General features: G+C 40.9%; 1 protein-coding gene across 3 annotated transcripts in view; it reads right to left on the bottom strand.

Annotated features, from left to right (window-relative positions):
* Window positions 1-13,612, bottom strand: part of MOB3B (MOB kinase activator 3B) — a 193,478-nt gene extending 179,866 nt beyond the window's left edge. For 2 of the 3 annotated variants that reach the window (XM_081275855.1, XM_081275854.1), the window contains exon 1: window positions 13,394-13,612. The gene's annotated coding sequence lies outside the window, so the exon portion shown is untranslated. The remainder of the gene's footprint in view (window positions 1-13,393) is intronic. The other variant, XM_081275856.1, reaches the window with a different exon arrangement.
* Window positions 13,613-17,666: the final 4,054 nt, after the last annotated feature.

Here is a 17,666-nt window from a genome sequence, read left to right as displayed (position 1 = left end):
GAGGATGATGAAGATGACAACAGTGAGGACAGCTATCATGCACTGACCACTTACTATGTACCTGGCACTCCTGTCAGCACTGAACATCTCCACAAGCATGATTTGGCTAGGTATTCTATATTATCCCTATTTACAGAGGAGCAAAGTTTCAGTGGCTTTCTCAAAGCTGCAAGGTTTAACAAAGAGAGTTGTTGAACTGATCAGAAATTCCATTTCCATTACAATATATCCATAGGTTAAAATACTGAAATGTATTTATTCACCAAATGTTTATTGAATGCTTGCTATTACTCAGTACACAGAGTGCCTGCATTGATACAGTCCTAGACACATTTTGATGCATTTGATGTATCTGATGAATGTGTTTGATGTTGTATTCAATGAATACCTAAAAAAAAATTAATTTCAGATACAGGGACAAAGTCCAGTATCTCTCAGGAAACCCATTATAAGACACTTTTCCAGGGGAATGACTTTAGGCCTGCACTGACCTAGGAGGCTGAGAAAATGGAGTCTTTATTTATATAAAATGATAAATAACTTTCTACAAACAGTAGAGGTGTCAGACTCAAATCAGGGTTTTCTCCTTTGCTAGGCTTCTTACTAAAGCTGAGAAGCCCTTGTCGAATTCCAGTAAGAGCCTGAGTTATGGCTGCTCTGTCTGGCCTTCCAGTAGAGACAAACTATCTCTGTATAGGGGAGCTGCTCCTCTGGAAAGAGTCAGAGGGAAGGGAGCTCTCTACATGACACTGACAGACTTACATTTTTGGAGTCAAGGTGAAGGGCCCTGGATCTCCACCCAACTTTCGGCCCAAGTAGCAGTGTGACCTTAAGCAAGCCACCGCTCTCACCTCCATAGTTGATGTTTAAATAAGTTCTCTGAACCCTACTTCCTATGATCAGAGTCTCCATGTCACAGGCTTCTTAGGGCAGGGGTATTACCAGAAAGAAAAATATCCCCTCTGGCTCTAGATTGTTCCTAGACACCATTCCCAATCACAGGCATTGAGGGATACTAAAGAAGTTCAAAAATTTGCAGCACATGAATCTTCTTCCTAGAGAAAGATCATTTGATTTTTTTCCCATAAAAATGCCTTTCTATGCTCTTCATGAATGTCAAGAAACATTATGATCACATATGAGCTCAACAGTAATTAGGTAAGTGGAAGGAGTGGGAGAATATTATGCTAAGTGAAGTAAGCCAATCTCAAAAAACCAAAGGCCAAATGTTCTCTCTGGTAAGTGGATGCTGATCCAAAATGGGGAGGGGGAGGCATGGGAAAAATGGAGAAACTTTGATTGGGCAAAAGAAAGGACAGTGAGAGGGGTGCACAGGGTAGGAAAGACGGTGGAATGTGATGGTCATCATTATCCTAGGTACACGTAAAGACTACACATAGGATGTGACGCTACATCATATACAACCAGAGAAATGAAAAGTTGTGCTGAAATTGTGTACAATGAATCAAAATGCATTTTGCTGTCATATAAACCTAATTAAGATAAATTTAGGGCTAGAGTAGTGGCTCAGTAGAGCACTTGCCTAGCATGTATTAGACACTGGGGTCAATTCTCAGCACCATATATAAATAAATAAAATAAAGGTCCATTGATCCTGTAATAGCCTGATCCTGTAATAGAATAGCACTCTGCACATAGTGCTATGCTAAATAAATAAAATTTTAAATTTTTTTTTTAAAAAGAAACATTATGACCACACACGAGCTCAACAGTAATTAGGAGAAGACACTTCCCTCATCTCTGCACCACCAAATCCTTAGATTTTTATCTGTCCATCGCCCAGTCCACTCTGGTCATTTCTTCCCAACTACAGGCACTTTCAGAGGTTGTCCAGGAAGAAGTCCACATCTGCTCAGTGAATAAAGGGAAGGATTATCCTGGATGGTGACATCTTTCATTGTCACCATCTGAAAGTCCTACTACTACTACTCCAGAAGTGAAAGCCCTATTGGGACTCAAAAAAACACAGAGAAGCCTACAGTGGAGTAAAAATGTGGATGGAGTCTCTGCTGGTAACCCCAAAACAGAGAATACATTTTACTAATGGTGAATATTTATTTACTTAAGTACTTATTCCACATGGTGAAATACTTTTTGTCCAGGATCATTTTCTAATGATTCAAAATTATCTCTGTGTAAGAAGTTACTCTGTGCATAGTTTTCGGCAGGGCTATAAAAGAGAAATGGGTGTTAGTTTGTCCAGGAACCTCCCTAATGGTGATAAGATAAAGTGACCACTATTGGGAGTATCTAGGACAAAGAACTGGCCATGTGGAGGCTGGTCTTAGAACTCAGCAGTGTTGCCCACAGTAATAAATATCCATCAGACTTGAGAACCACAAGAAATCACATGGCAGCCATTTGATTCAACCCTTAATGTCTATATGTAACAGCTGCCCACGGATAAAAAACTGAGTGAGTCACTTTTCTAGTCTGGAGGGGAAGATAGAGGAATCAACCAAACAATACACAAGTGCTTGATGTCACTAGAGTAGATACAATACAAAGTGCTTATGACTTACACAGCCCCAGGAAATTTCAAAACAGAAGCATCAGAAGTAATAGATGACATGAAATGGATACTTGAGTTGCCCTCTATCATTCTGTGAACTCCTCAGTCCACCCCAAACACCTGACTTTGTCCTCCTTACATCCCTACACAAAAAGAACTAAATGAAGAACTAACTTCCCTGCTGAGACATGGCTTCGTTATCTTCATTCAATCATCCAACAAATAGTAACCGAGCACCTACTATGTGCAGAGTGCTATGCTATTACAGAATCAGACTTCAAAGCATATTGCAGTTTTTATAATAGTATTTTGACAATTGAATAAACACATTTACTAGTCCTCCCACCCCCACCCATGGAAGTGATCCAGGCCTCTCAATCTTTGAGGGTCCTACTGAACATTCAGGAGGGAGCAACAAACAAGCCAGCAACTGTATGTGCTATCATAAAAACGTGTGTATAAAGGGGAGAAGAAAATGAGGTCACATATCAAACTGTTAACTAAGTTACGGCTTGAGAGAAGAGTAGCATGATGTGAGGCTGAGCTTTCAGGCAGTCTTCACTTCCCCTGAAGGGTTTGAATTTTTGCAGTATGGACACATCTGTGTATTATTTGTGTAGTTGTTATAAACCGCTATACCAGGCAGAGAATTCAAAGAAATACAACCAAGAAACGGACAGAGGACCTTGTGAGATGGTGGACCCCATGAGGAGGCAGTGAGATTGAGTTGATAGAGCTTACAGGGTTGGTCCAGACTATAACAGCTACAACTTTGGGGAGACCATGGTCTACACACCCTGAGGGAAGTTCTGCCTGGCCTGGATGCAAACCTCCTATCCCTGGGCTCTCTCCCGGGCTCAATCACCTTCTGATCTCCTAAACAGAATGACTCATGTTAATGTACCAAGTAACAAGATGATCAACAAGATACTCTCATCCTGATCTGAAACCTGCCTCTTCATGGGAAGCAATAAATCTTAATAGCAGATGCCATGTGCCTCTGAGCTGAATCAAAGCTAGCTTGTCTAGACTGAAATGTCTCATTTCTCCATTTTGACAAATAAGGTGCACCTTGTTCCCCACTGTTAGCCTTATAATCCCCACAGACTTAACATAGTTCCACGAATAACAGGGCAGCCCCTGCTAATCAGCTTCCCCTCTGAGGTCAGTCTGACTACACAGAGATCACTCCAGGTCACGCTAAGGAACTAAGAACCTAATATTACCAATCACATCCTGTTAATGACAGACTGGGCAGTTGTGACAGACACATTCTAAGGATAAAGGTGTTTTCTTAAACCGACATTCAATTTTCTGATCATCTTTTGAGATACAATCAGGTGACAGGGCTTCAACAGAACATAGGCAAGACCAAGTAACTAAGCATTCCAAAATGTTTCTAATCGCAGTGATCTGTGAATGCATCCATATGTGTATACAGTGTTCTCTTTGGGGTATGTGCTGTTCTTAGAAACATGTGCACAAGTAAAGCCAGCATAGAGAATGAAATCAAATGCAATTCTGTAGGAGAGAGGGAGGGAGGAAGGGAAAAAAGGGAGAGAAGGTGGGGGAGGGAGGGAGAGAGGGCACACAGAGGAAAGGCTTCCAGTAAAGTCTGTATCATTTTCCAACTCTGCTCAGAGAGCTTGCATGGTGAAGAGACTGGCCAGATAAAATAAATTTGAATTTTGGATAAACAAAGAATGTTTTTTTTTTTTTTTTCGTGTGTGTAACAGTTTATATCAAATATTGCATGGCTGTTCAGTAATTTTATTTGCTAAATCAGACAATCCCAATGATGGAAGAGGGCAGACATGCATGCCAACCATCTTTCCGTCTTTGTCACAAATATTGTCATACCATCATCAATTAACATTTACAGAACATGGGGAAGGAGGTCCATGCTACAGGAAGGCCTAAAGTTTTATCCTCCTACTTGAAACATTCCAAAGGTGCCTATTTCTTCAACTGTGAATTCCTTGAGATCATGCACTAAGCTTTATTCCTCCTTATGTGCCACTTGGGCATGATTTATATGTGATAAGTGCTTTAAATTTTTTTTTTCAATAAGTGAGGATATGGAATGGCAGTAAAGGGAGGAAATTTTGGGATGAGAGTGTAAAAATGACAACCATGCATAGCGGAAAAATACGGGAACTTCAAAATGGTTGAAAAAAGCCAAATATGTTGCCACTTCCATCACCTATGAGCAGAAACTCCTTGTCATAGTAAGGCTATTGAACAACCTGAGTTTGGTTAGTATTGCGGAACTATCTAAACAAGTACAAACCATACTGATCACCATGGGCAAGTTGGGGTGTGGGGTGGAGAAATAGATTAGGAGAGCAAAACTTACACAATTACCTGTTTCAAACTTATAATTAAAGAAGACAAGGCACTGCAAAAGTTCAAAAGAAGAGAAAGCAAATCTAACTGGGACTAGGCAAGAAGATTTTAGGTAGAAGATGTATGAGCTATGTAAGAATGCATGGTCCTCCCTGGGCACAGTAGGAACACACCGGTCTATAATCCCAGTGACTTGGGAGACTGAGGCAGAAGGACTGCATGTTCAAGGCCAGCCTCAGAAACTTAGCAAGAACCAGTCTCAAAAAGAAAAACAAAAAAATAAAAAGGTAAATAAAAGGTCTGGGGATATATCCCAGTGATAGAGTACCACTGGGTTCAATTCCCAGTGATGGAAAGAAAGAAAAAAGGGGGGCGGGGGCAAGGAGGGAGGAAGGAAAGAAGAAAGAAAAGAGAAGGGAAGGGAAGGGAATGAGGGAATAAAGGAGAAAAAAAGAAAGCGTAACCCATGATCCTTAGGGGTACTTTGCATTTTATAGATGGTGTGTACATGTGTGCATGTTTAAATGAGTATGTGATCATAAATGTATATATTCATACATACACATGTATTTTTTAAATCAAAAGCTTCAAGAATAGTATATTGAACTCCCACATAACTCTACATTGCTCATATCAACTGAATTTGGAATTGAACCTTGGGGGAAACTGACATTTCCTTTTGAAATACTCCAGAATGGACAAGTTTAAGTAAACATATAGAGATTCCATTTCAGATATATAATAATTTTATTTTTAAGTGTATCTTCTTTTAAAAAATATAGTCTTGTCTTTTACTGATCACAGAAAATTTTAAATTTTAGATAAATAGAAATATAAGAATAAAAATTACTCATTATTCTTCCAGTCAGAGATAACAACACAAAAATTTTAGCATTTATACCTCAAGATTTTTTTCCTGTACATCTATGCATATATCTATATTTAACAAAAAACAGCATCAGAATCTACCATTGAGGATCTTGTTTTTAAGCTACAAAGTGTATTCTACCCAAGGGACCAAATATAGTAGCATACATAATTTTTAGTGCTTGCACAGAAGTCTTTATTGACAGTTTACTGAACCAATTAACCATTGCTGTACATTTAAATTGTCTTCCATGCTTTAGCGGTGATGAACTTCCTAAGAGCCCAGTCTTTAAGGACATCATCATTATTCCTTGGAGATAAATTCCTGGAGGGCGAATTGCCAAGTCAAAGATTATATACATTTTTAAGGCTTTTGATCCATAGCCTCCACTATTTTACCCTCTCTGAAGGTTGTGTCAATTTGTAATCTGATAAAAAGGATCCATTTTTCTAATTCCTTTCAAACTTAGTCACCCCAAGAAATTTGCCTAAGAAATCAGGTTTTATATAGCTAGAAAATATAGAGTAATATATGCAGCAAGTTTTTTATTCATAAGACACCAGTCCAAAAAGACAAGATTTTAAGAAATCTCATTTATCCACAATGAGACTTTGATAAAGCCAACTGATTAAGACAAGAATTTTTAAGCCATTTTTTCAATCAATGTCTGTGGTTGTTGTGGAATTTTGGCTGCTTACCATGTTTAAATGACTATGTTGAAAACTAATGTATTTCTTTTTTTTAGAAAAAATGATAAAATAAGCTAGACTCATTTAATGACATCCCATTTTATTTTCTTAGGGAAAGGAATCCATTTGCTTTGACCATGATCAGAAGATTATTTGGTCAAACAAGTTAAAGGAGGATAACCATCATTACCATACTGGTCCAGGTGTGAATTAGCTTGGCTAAAATGGATGGTATTCTACTCTTTAGCCTCCTTAGTGAAAAACAAACACAAGAACAAACAAAAATCTTTATAGTCCAGAACCAACAAGCAAAAGTTTTAAAACTGTCTAAACTATATCTAAAAAAAGAAAGAAAGAAAGAAAGAAAATGTATAATACCACAAAAAAGAAACATTTGAAAGCAGAAAAATATTCTCCAATATACAACTCACTGGAAGATTTCTAAGGCATATGAAATGCAAGCAAGGCATGGATTTAACTGAAGGAAAGAACAGTTGTGCAATACCAACCTCTTCTAATGGCAACAGAAAACAAACCATGTCAGTCTTTTATTTGATAAATGCCACACTAAATTGACCAACTCTGTTCGGCTTTTTTTGAGACTCAGAAAAAACAAATAAAAAGAAAATATTCAAATACCAAAACTTAATTTATCAAGATTGAAAAAAACCTAAATCAGATTATGCTCTGGTGACCTTACTATCATCACAGTCATCTAATCAATGTCCATGATTAACTCAAGGAGAGAAGATTTTTGACTATAAGGCCAGGCATGAAAATATATTTTCTGAAGCATCAATCTCTATTATGTAACAGAGTAGGTAACTTTTTTAATTAAAAAAACTATTTTTCTTTTCCAGTTCTGGGGATCAAACGCAGGGCCTCCTGTGTTAGTGAAGTGCTCTACCACTGAGCTACATTCCCAACCCCTCTGTATCAGTTTTATATGGAGATTCTTTAGTGCTAGGATAGGCCGGATAGGCTATCTAGGCATCTAAGGTAAAGCAATGGTAATGCTGTGCTCACTTTTCTTAAAAAAGAAAAAAAAAAATCTGTTTTGTCAACCAAAGGTAAGATAGCCTCAGGGGCAAAAGAAAGGGGTTACAACCCAGACAACCATCAAATGAGAAATGAGAAAACTCCTCCCCCTAAAGAAATTCAGGTATATAGAGTCCCATGAAAGAGAACTTAAAACAGCATTGTCAACCTTGGGTGTGGAGATTTTTTGGCTTGGGGGAAAAAATATCAAGGTTGACATGACCCCAAAGTACACCAGGCTTGCTCTCCTAGTGGATTTGTTTATGACCCACATCCTCTGTCAGGACTGTAACTTACTAAAAGTTCATTTGAGCACGTTCACCTGGCAAAACCTGATGCTTCTGAACAAGATGAGCAATTCAATTCCTGTAGAATGTCTCAGAGAAATCCACGATTTTGAGTTACCCAAAGAGATCCTATTATCCACCCCGCCTGAGAAGACAAACATCAAGTATATCTTCTATGAAATGTTCACACAGGCCATCAATATCTTCAGCCAAAACACCTTCAACTCCAGTTGGGACAAGGAACAACTGGTACAACTCCAAATCAACCTTCATGAGCAAGTGGAGTACCTGAAACAATGCTTGAAAAAAGAGAATAAAGAAAAGGAAGATGTGAAAGCTGATGAGAAGAAACACTCAGGAGCTGGGGTGCTCCCTCTGGGCAACCTCAAACTGAGGAGATACTTCAGCAGAATATACAATTTCCTGAAAGATAAAACATACAGTCGTTGTGCATGGGAAATCGTCCAAGTGGAAATCAGAAGATGTTTCTACTACTTTAAAAACTTCACGACACTCCTTACCAGGAAATAAGGTATATTTTTTAGAATGAAATTATTATTTCCTCCAAAAATCTTCCCCTTGTCCTCCGTCTTCATCTTCCTTTTAAGGATGCTTGTACTATCCTAGAATTAATCCTGTCCTCAGTCAGACTGCTGGCAGTTCATGAAAGGTTTGTTGTCTCTAAATGAAGCCTGAGCTTAGCACATCAGCCACATTTGCCTCTTAGAAAGTCCTGATGACAGATTTAAAGGATGAGATTTCCTCTCCATCTTATTCTACTTTTTCTTCCTTTTTCCTTTGGCCATTTTGTTTAGCTTTGCTCTACCACCTTCAAAAGTCACCAGAATAATAACTAGAAGATATGGAGTAGAGAATGCTGCAGAATATAACATCCCAACGACCTACCCCTCTGGTGACCAAGGTTGTTTATTCCATAAAAGTTCAGCACATTAAAAAAGTTTATAGAAGCTCTGTAGAGCCAACCCCTCACTCCTTTCCCAGAGGAAAAAGGTTGACATTTCTGGACATTTGCTTGGCAGCTTGGTTGGTTTTAAATGATGTAGTTTGAAGAATGGTATTCATAGTGATACTTAGATGGAGGATTGAATTCGATGACCATTAAGCTTTCATTTAACCCTTGGGAATTTATGACTCTGAACAGAGTGCTCATCATGCCAGATGCATACTGTCTGATTCCTACATCTAAAGGCAGAGAAAATGCTAGAGAAAGTAAAGTATGAATTTTCACTGTTTAATATATATATATATATATATATATATATATATATATATATATGCCTAAAATGAATGACTTAGAGTCATTTTATGAAACAATTTTACGTTGGATTTTTCCAGTTACAAGACTACTGCCTATCAGTCAAGTAAAATAGCCTTCCTGATAATATATACTACTTAGATTTCATCTTTTATCTTTTTAAAAAATTATTTTATAACCAGATTACCTAGATTATTTACTTAACTCTTCTCATATGGCTTCTTGTCTATTTTAATTTGCCACCTACATGAATGAATTTTCTCTTTCTCTTTCTCCTCTATTCCATTTCAGAATCCTCTACCTTCATTCAAGAATTAAGCCAGAGAAAGTGGCTACACAAATGAGGGTGAAATGTACCTGATCCAGTTCTTGGAAGACTTCTCCTGCTAATGCTATTAACAACACATTGCTCAAGAGTTCAGATTCAAGATTGTTCCAAGTGCAGGATTCCTGGCCAAAAAAGCCAAAGAAAGTCTTACCCTAAGTGAGGTAAATTTCAGCCAAATATTTAGAAGAGATGTTTAAATGAACAAGAAGCTGTGGATCATGGCAAACAGGTTATCAGCAGAAGGATCAGACAATAAAATGAATTAGTGTAATCCCTTTAGCAAAAACAACTCATCCACAGAGTTCTTCCAGATTGGGGAAAAAAAAAAAAGAAAGAAAGAAAGAAAAAGCAGCATGAGCTATAAAGAGTTGGGGCATGCAAACTACTAAGCAGAAAATATATGCTTGATTTTTTTTCCTATGAATTTCTACTACCTTTACCTGCTCTAATTACTAGGATGATGGTGGTTACTTTAGTAATTTATGGTTGTAGTTTTGCCAAATATTTCCCTGCATGAGGGAAGATAACTGGCAAATAAAGCTGACACTTTCTAATCAATATAGATTGTCTGATTGTGTGGCAGGAACAGCCGTCACAATGGTATGCTTTTATAAAGAGCACATCTAACAAAAGAGAAAGCAGAACATCCCCACTGAAATGAATAGTCAAGGACACCAATGGGCATCATCATAAAGGAAGAAGTAGGAAAAGTATTTAATCTCACTTTCAACTTAAGAAATGCAAATAAAGCAGCAATAAAGATCCCTTCCCATCTGTATGGCAGAGATGAAAAACAATAATATAAAGTGTAAGTAGAGGGGCTGGGGATGTGGCTCAAGCGCGCTCGCCTGGCATGCGTGCGGCCTGGGTTCTATCCTCAGCACCACATACCAACAAAGATGTTGTGTCCGAAGAGAACTAAAAAAAAATATATATATATATATAGAGAGAGAGTGTAAGTAGAGGGTAGGATATGCAAAACAGATCCTCTTGCATATTGTTAGGGAGATGATAAACAGAACAATATGGCAATCTTAAATATCCTAAAAAGTATATCAACTTCTTTCAGAAAGTTATTTATTAAGGATACAATTGGATAAGATTGTTCCCTGGAATGCTGTTCATAAAACTACCTCCTCCTCCTCTTCTTTTTGTTTCTTTTTAATTTTCACTTCTGTGTTTTCTATTTTTTTCTACAATAATTTTGGGGGGAATTTTTTAAACTCTAAAATTAAAAAAGATAAGCAAAAGCTTATCTTTCCCTATGAGGACCCTGTTTTCCTTATACCCTTTCACATTTTAATAATACTTTGTGGGGGCTGGGGTTGTGGCTCAGTGGTAGAGCACTTGCCTAGCATGTGTGAGGCACTAGATTAGATTCTCAGCACCACATATAAATAAATGAATAAAATAAAGGTCCATCAACATCTAAAAAAGTTTTTTAAAAAATAATATGTTTTGTGGTACTCCTTGAACAAGCAGTACCCAAAGCAGGCCTTCTTATATAAGGCCTTATTGTTGTTTTGCTGCTGCTGCTGCTGCTGCTGCTAAATTTAAAGAATCTTTCCTTGGTGATCATTTTCATAATGAAATTGAAGTGTCTCCCAGTACTTCAAAGATTTTGCTTTTTTTTTTTCTTTTGGTGATGCTACTGGTAATATCCACAACTTGCTGGGAAAGTTATCTGTGTGACCATATTCCTGACTTAGCAGTCTCACTTCTCTGTTAAATGAAAGCTCAAAAGTTCTGTTAAGTCAGGAAAGGTAAACCTAGACCTGTGCAGGACCCAGCACAATAAAATTTCACTAAAAATCTCTGAGTAGGGACTAGGAATGTAGCTCAGGGTCACAGCACTTACTTACCATGCAGCACGCAGTAGATACTGGGTTCCATCACCCAGCATGCCAAAAAAAAAAAAAAAAAAAAGTTTGGATGGGTACAAAGTTCACAAAAGTCCCCACGTAAGCTTCCTCCTTCCCCTGCACTGGGAAGGGATCAAAAGTTGGAGAGTGGGAGGACAAGGGATGGGGAGGTAGCTCAGCGGTGGAGTGCACAAGGCTCTGGATTAAATCTGCAGTAGGGGGTGGGGAGCAGGAAGAGAAGAAGAATGTAATTGAGTCTCCTTGGGAGAGAGACTGATTGGGACTGGGGGAGGCGGGAGGAACCGGCAACACCGGTCAACCGCAACGCTACAGAGAGGTATAGGTTCCAACAGGTGCACAGGCTCAGCCTCCCCTGATAGAAAACCGGCTCTCCAGAAACCATCTGGGGCACCTTCCTTTTCAGGGTGGCTAATTTGCTTTCACCCTAGTTCCTTAGTAAATGGTTCACACTCAATAAGAATCAGTTTTGCGTATCTAATTTTTACAGGCAAACAGGGCCACCTGTAACCTACCAGGCGCACTCATAACGGAACTTGAGGGCATCCCACGCCACTGTTCTCAGCGGCTTGGAAGCAGGAATACTGCTCTGGCCCCATCTGCACCATGTGCAGTGGTCTGCTTTTTCTACAATGCAGGGAAAGGACTTGGAGTTTGAACTTGAGCCCTACGAGAAATTAGAACCTCTCCATATACTCTAGAGTGAGCCACTACACCACCATTTCCAAGTAGAGTCTTGAGGTTCCTAAGTTATCAGCATCTCCAATCTTTATGGAGAATCACATGCCTTCCTGCCCTGGGAAACTCAAACCCCAGAACCTCGGCCTTATGACTACCAGAGGTGCCCTGGCCCGCTTCCATTGCCCTAGCAGTGGCCCAGCCACAACGTCTTTAGCTAGAGATTGAAATCCTCCTGAACCAACCGCTGGGCACCCTCGATTGGAGCAGAACCTTGCTGCCACTCTTTTCGAAAGCAGCATCCCTCTCGGATTTTCATCCTTTGCGGCGCCCTTGGGATAAGATCTGAGAAATGAGCCCTGGGCCACAGGCAGCAGAGGAGGCGGGGAAAGAACAACTTTCTCTCCGCCCTCTAACCACAAGGCCCAAGTGCAGCGGCCTCGGTAGGGTTGGGCTCTTCTTCTTCCCCAGCCGGGATCCCAAACCCGAGCTAGCCCAGGGGCTGGCAATGGAAGAAGGGGGAGGGAGGCAAGAGGTGCTTCCTTCTCTCCCCAAGCCCCACCAGATGTTGGAAAAGCAAACAATAGGGGAAACGTGGAGAAACAAAAGGCCATTCGACACAATCTCAGTGGCTCGGTCGCCGGGTCCCTGGGGAAAGGGTTATGGGAGGGGGTCAGGAATGGGGATTGGAGCGATCTGGAATGGTTTGGGGGTCCCCTGGTAGCGTCGGGCGCCACAAGTCAACCATTCACTTCAATCTCCGCGCAGGGGTCCAAAGGTGGGGTAGGGAAATCAAAGAAAAGTTTAAGGGTTTCCACCTTCATCGTGCAGGGAAAGGCAGGGGCTGTAATTCCCGGTGTTTGACAGTTGGCCTAAGAGTTCAGTAGAATTTGTACGTCCTATGGTATATACCCTCCTTCCCTCTGCGAAGCATCAACATCCCGTCAGCGGGCGGGGGGAGGGGGGTCTAGGGAGCCACCCGGTTGAGGGTACAGAGTTCCCTACTCATTCCCAAATCGAGCCACTTCACTCAAGATCAAGCCGCCCAAAAGCTGTCCCCCTGCTCAGACGCACTTTTGTAAAAGTTTGTCTTCCCGCCATCCACAGCCCAGCGCACACCCTGCATACGCGATTCGGAATGGCATCGGGATGGATTTGCACCCTAAAAGGAAGATTTTCTTGGCATATCTTTTAAAATAAAGGCCACTGACCCCGATTAGAAACTGGACCCACGTTCCTGCCCGGGAAGTGCGCACGGGGAGCCGGCCAGAAGCCAAGACGCAGGCACGGTTTAAAGAGGGCTCCAGCCCCGGAAGCCCGCGGAAGGCGGCTAGAGAGCGGGTCCACCACCTCCAGGGTGCCTATTGCACCGGCCCCAAGTGCGCCCCACACCTCTGCCGCCTGGACGCAATCCGAATCGAGTTGCTGCGGGATTGTGCCACCTTCCCTCGCTGGGAGCGGGGTTCTTACCGTGGGGTTTTACCTTCAGCCTGGGGCCCTGTCGGCTCCCTTTGCCGGGTCAGCAGTAGCAGGAGCAAGAGAAAGAGGGTGAGCTCCAGGAGAAGGGGCGACGTTTGCCGATCCACGCGAGGGACTTTCTGGTCCGCGCGCTGGGCTCCGGCTGCAGTCTCCGCGGCTCCAAAAGCAGCCCCCACTGGCACCCAGCACGCCGCACAACCCTCCCGGGCTCTACTATCGCCACGGGGCGCTGAGCAGGGACCTCTGGCGGCCGCCTACGGAAAGGCAGCTACGTGGGGGAGAGAAGTCAAGCCGCCTTTAGAATCACCCTCCCTCCAAAAGATTTGGAACACCGACAGTCTAAGAGAGCTCCCAACCTTGCAGAAAGACACAAACCCTGGTGGCTAGGGCGGCAAGAATGATATCGGATCCAAAGGATGCCTTCTAGGCCCACGATGGCCATTTCCAAGGCACCCAAAAAGGAGCAAAAGGCTCACCTTTTTTGAGATTTTCTGACTATTGAAAAATGCCACAGACACAGAATGGAGCAGTAATCATTGGGAAATACTTTGGAATTTCAGCAGATTAACTAGAACAAGCTAGGAGCCATGGAAAAAATATGAAATTTGAAGCAAAACCCATACAGCCTTCCACTCTCTATTTGTGTGATCTTGGTCTACCTAGGACCTTTAGGCCTCAGTATTCTTCTGTGTAGGTTGAGGGGAGAGGAGAAATATGTGCTTCCCAGGGCAGACAGGGAAGTTGTTGAGAATAAACTAAATATAAAAAAAATTCTTAGTTCATAGAAGTTGTCTAATATGAGCTTCCTGCCTTTCTGAATGAAAGAATTGGATCTTCTATTATCTTTCTATTCTTCTTATGATAGCACCTTAATACATATTTTTACATTTTATAATTTTTACTTTACAGTTTAAGGAGGTGTGGAAACAGTAAGTAGAATCTAAGATATATAGAGAAAATATATGTCCTCCTCTTTTTGAGGAGGCTCAAAAAGATTTTTCCAGGTCTACTAAATGAGAACCTCTAAAATCACTTATTTTGCAATATCAAGTCATCTCTGATATTGCAAGAATAATTCAATGAGTAATCACAGCCCAGTGAGATCAACCTGGATTAAAGGATTCTATGTAATTCTATGTCATTTGGGCAATAAGATGTTGTTGACTGTGAATATAAAACTCAAACATAATGGAGGAAAACTACCTTTTACAAAAGTGCGGTCACCAAGCAAGATTTATTCTGTCACTGAGGAAGACAAGCTTATTTACAAGCTGTCCCAGTCTTTACACACTCAAACCCCAGTCACTGCATTGAAAGGTTTTTTTGGGCACTGTGGCAAGCAAAGAGCTTATCCCTCATGCAGAACAATTAGGATGAAACTGTCTCTTAATTACATCACTTAATCCTTTTCAGTCCTTCTCTCACTCATTAGTCCCTAATTCAGAGGAGAACGTTAGCTCCTTGAATTCTCATTACATGATATTTTTTTCCTGTCAAGAAGAAAGGATAAATAAGATTCTTTGACTCAGAAACTAAAGTAGAACCTTGAGATACAACTTTTGCCCTTAGAGGTAGGGCTCATCCATCTGGGCACAGATAAGCAGATCATGGACAGAGCTGAGGGCATTCAATTTGACCAACAAACATGAGCAGAACTGTCTCTGTCTCTCTCCTTGGACTTCATCCTCGCCACTAGGGAAAAGAGAGATATTTATCCCACTTCTATCCCTGTAGTAACTCCTTTCCTAGGGAGGACTGGCAACTGGGAGAAGTCTTTGGTGTTCCCTGGCTAACTTTCACCTCACCCACTCTTGGATCCAGCTGCTCTGCCTGTGACCAGGTGACTGGAGGAGGAGGATGGCTCTACCTTCAGCATCTGCTCTGAAGGGCCATCATTCTATATTTAAGCCCTCCTTGGTCCCTCTGGGCTACATCTCTATCCATGCTACGAAATGCTCCTAGGCTCCCAGAAATGCCAGGGAAGTTTCTACCTTAGACCTTATCATTGTGACCTCTGCTATAGCAGTCTTTCTGATGGCTCAGCTGCTTCATGGCTGATACTCTCTTGCTTCCTTCAGCTCTTTGCTCAAAAGTCACAGAGGCCTCCTGTTTCAATCTTATTTAAAATCACAATCATCCTCTTCTTCTGACACACTCTGGCCACATTCCTTACTCCAGTTTTCTCCATAGAATTTACTGTAATCTGATACACTATATATTTTACTTGTTTTGTTCATTGCCTATATTAGTATTCTGTGGCTGCAGAACAACATACCACAAACTTACTGGCTTAAAACTATGCAAATTTATTACCTTATAGTTCTGGAGGTTAGAAGTGCAACATAGCTCTTGTTGGACTAAAATCAGTGTGTCGGCATGGTTGCATTCCATTCTGAAGTCTATAGAAGAGATCCATTTTCTTGTGTTTTTGTTGTTATTGACCAGCTTCTAGAAGGTTGTCCGTATCCCTTGCCTCCTTTTTAAAGCCAGCAATGACACGTTGAGTCCTTCTTTTACAGCATCACTATGACTTTTCTGCCTTCCTCTTTCATTTTTAAGGGCTGTTGTTGTTGCCCTGGGTCTGTTGGGTTTCCTTCTCTATGTTAAGGACAGGTGATTAGCAAACTTAATTCCATCTGTGACCTAATTCTCCTTTGCCCTGCAATATAACATATTTGCAGGTTATGGAGATACACTGTGTAGTCTCTAGGCACTGTTATTCTATCTACCCATGCTTACTTTTTTCTACTAGAATTAATGTAAACTCTAAGACACAGGGACTTTGGTCTATTTAGTTCATTGCTATATCCACAGATTAGCTCAAAAAATGTATAGACACTTGACATTGACTGAAATGTGTTCCCTTGAAATTGATGTATTAAAGCCCTGACTCCCAGTGCAATGTTTTGGGGGGATGTAATTAGGGATTGATGAGGTCATTCGAGGTAGGCCCTTATTATAGGATTAGTGGCAGCAACAGCAGAGGGAGGAGAAGGGAAACAGGAGGAGAAGGAGCAAGGGGAAAGGTGAAGAGGAAAGTAGGGAGAAGGAGGAAAAGGAAAAAAGAGCCCTTTTTCCACCATGTTAAGGACACAGGAAGAAGGCAGCCAGCTGCAAGCCAGGAGGAGCCCTCACTAGAAATCAAACTGACTGGCTCCCTGATTGTAGACTTTCCAGACTCTAGAACTGTGAAAAATAAACATCTGTTTAAACCACCCGGCCTGCAGTATTTTGTTATGGCAGAATAAATGGATGAATAAATTATTGAATTAATGAATAAGAGGCCTCACTGTAAGCACTGCAAATGTTTAACATCTACTAGGTTCCCAAAATATGTCAGATGCTTGCTAAATACTTCACATGAAACAGCTCATTTAATTTTCATGAGATCCCATGTGGTAAGTACAGGTGACTATAGGTGACTATAGGCTAGAAAGTTGAAGTAACTTGCAGTTAGTAAGCACATAGCCAGATTTTACACTTGGCCTTGTGACCTGAACTCATAGCTGTAAGTCTCACACTGCCTTGCCACTATTGTGTGTCAATGGGCAACCTGGATCTTGCCCTCACAACGCTTAGCTTGTAAGAACAGCAAGAGAAACACAAAGAGCACTGGTGCAAGAGAAGATGGGGGTGGGTAAGATTTTTTTTTTTTTAAAGCCCAATAAATGTACATGGAACACAGACACAGGAAAACAAAAGGGCTGAAACAATTGTGCAGAGTTTTAGGGTAGATGAAGTATTTGAGCTGACCTTCGACCTTGAAAATGGGGGACATTGCTGGTGTTAGGTTCAGGTCATTGAGATAAAGAGAACCACAGAAAAACATACAGAAAGGAAGAAAAAATTGAGACGTATTCTGGAAATAGAGATTAATTTAGTTGGTATGAGGACCAGGCAAGTAGATAGATGATAAGGGCTGGGGTCCCAAATGCTAGGCAAAAGATGAAAGGAAATTTAATGATTCTTGTTAGCAGTTATCAATAGGGAAAAATTACCTGCAGCAACTGCCAAAGTCATGTTCAAGCTGTTAACTCAAAAAGCAATAAGTTGAGGGGCTGGGGATGTGGCTCAAGCGGTAGCGCGCTCGCCTGGCATGCGTGTGGCCTGGGTTCGATCCTCAGCACCACATACAAACAAAGATGTTGTGTCCGCCGAGAACTAGAAAATAAATATTGAAAATTCTCTCTCTCTCTCTCTCTCTCTCAAAAAAAAAAAAAAAAAAAAAGCAATAAGTTGAAGAGAAAAATCTTCTTGCTGGTTA

Source organism: Spermophilus citellus, assembly GCF_964194105.1.
Source record: "Spermophilus citellus genome assembly, chromosome: 2".
Taxonomy (NCBI): domain Eukaryota; kingdom Metazoa; phylum Chordata; class Mammalia; order Rodentia; family Sciuridae; genus Spermophilus; species Spermophilus citellus.
This window is presented reverse-complemented; position numbering and strand designations above follow the sequence as displayed.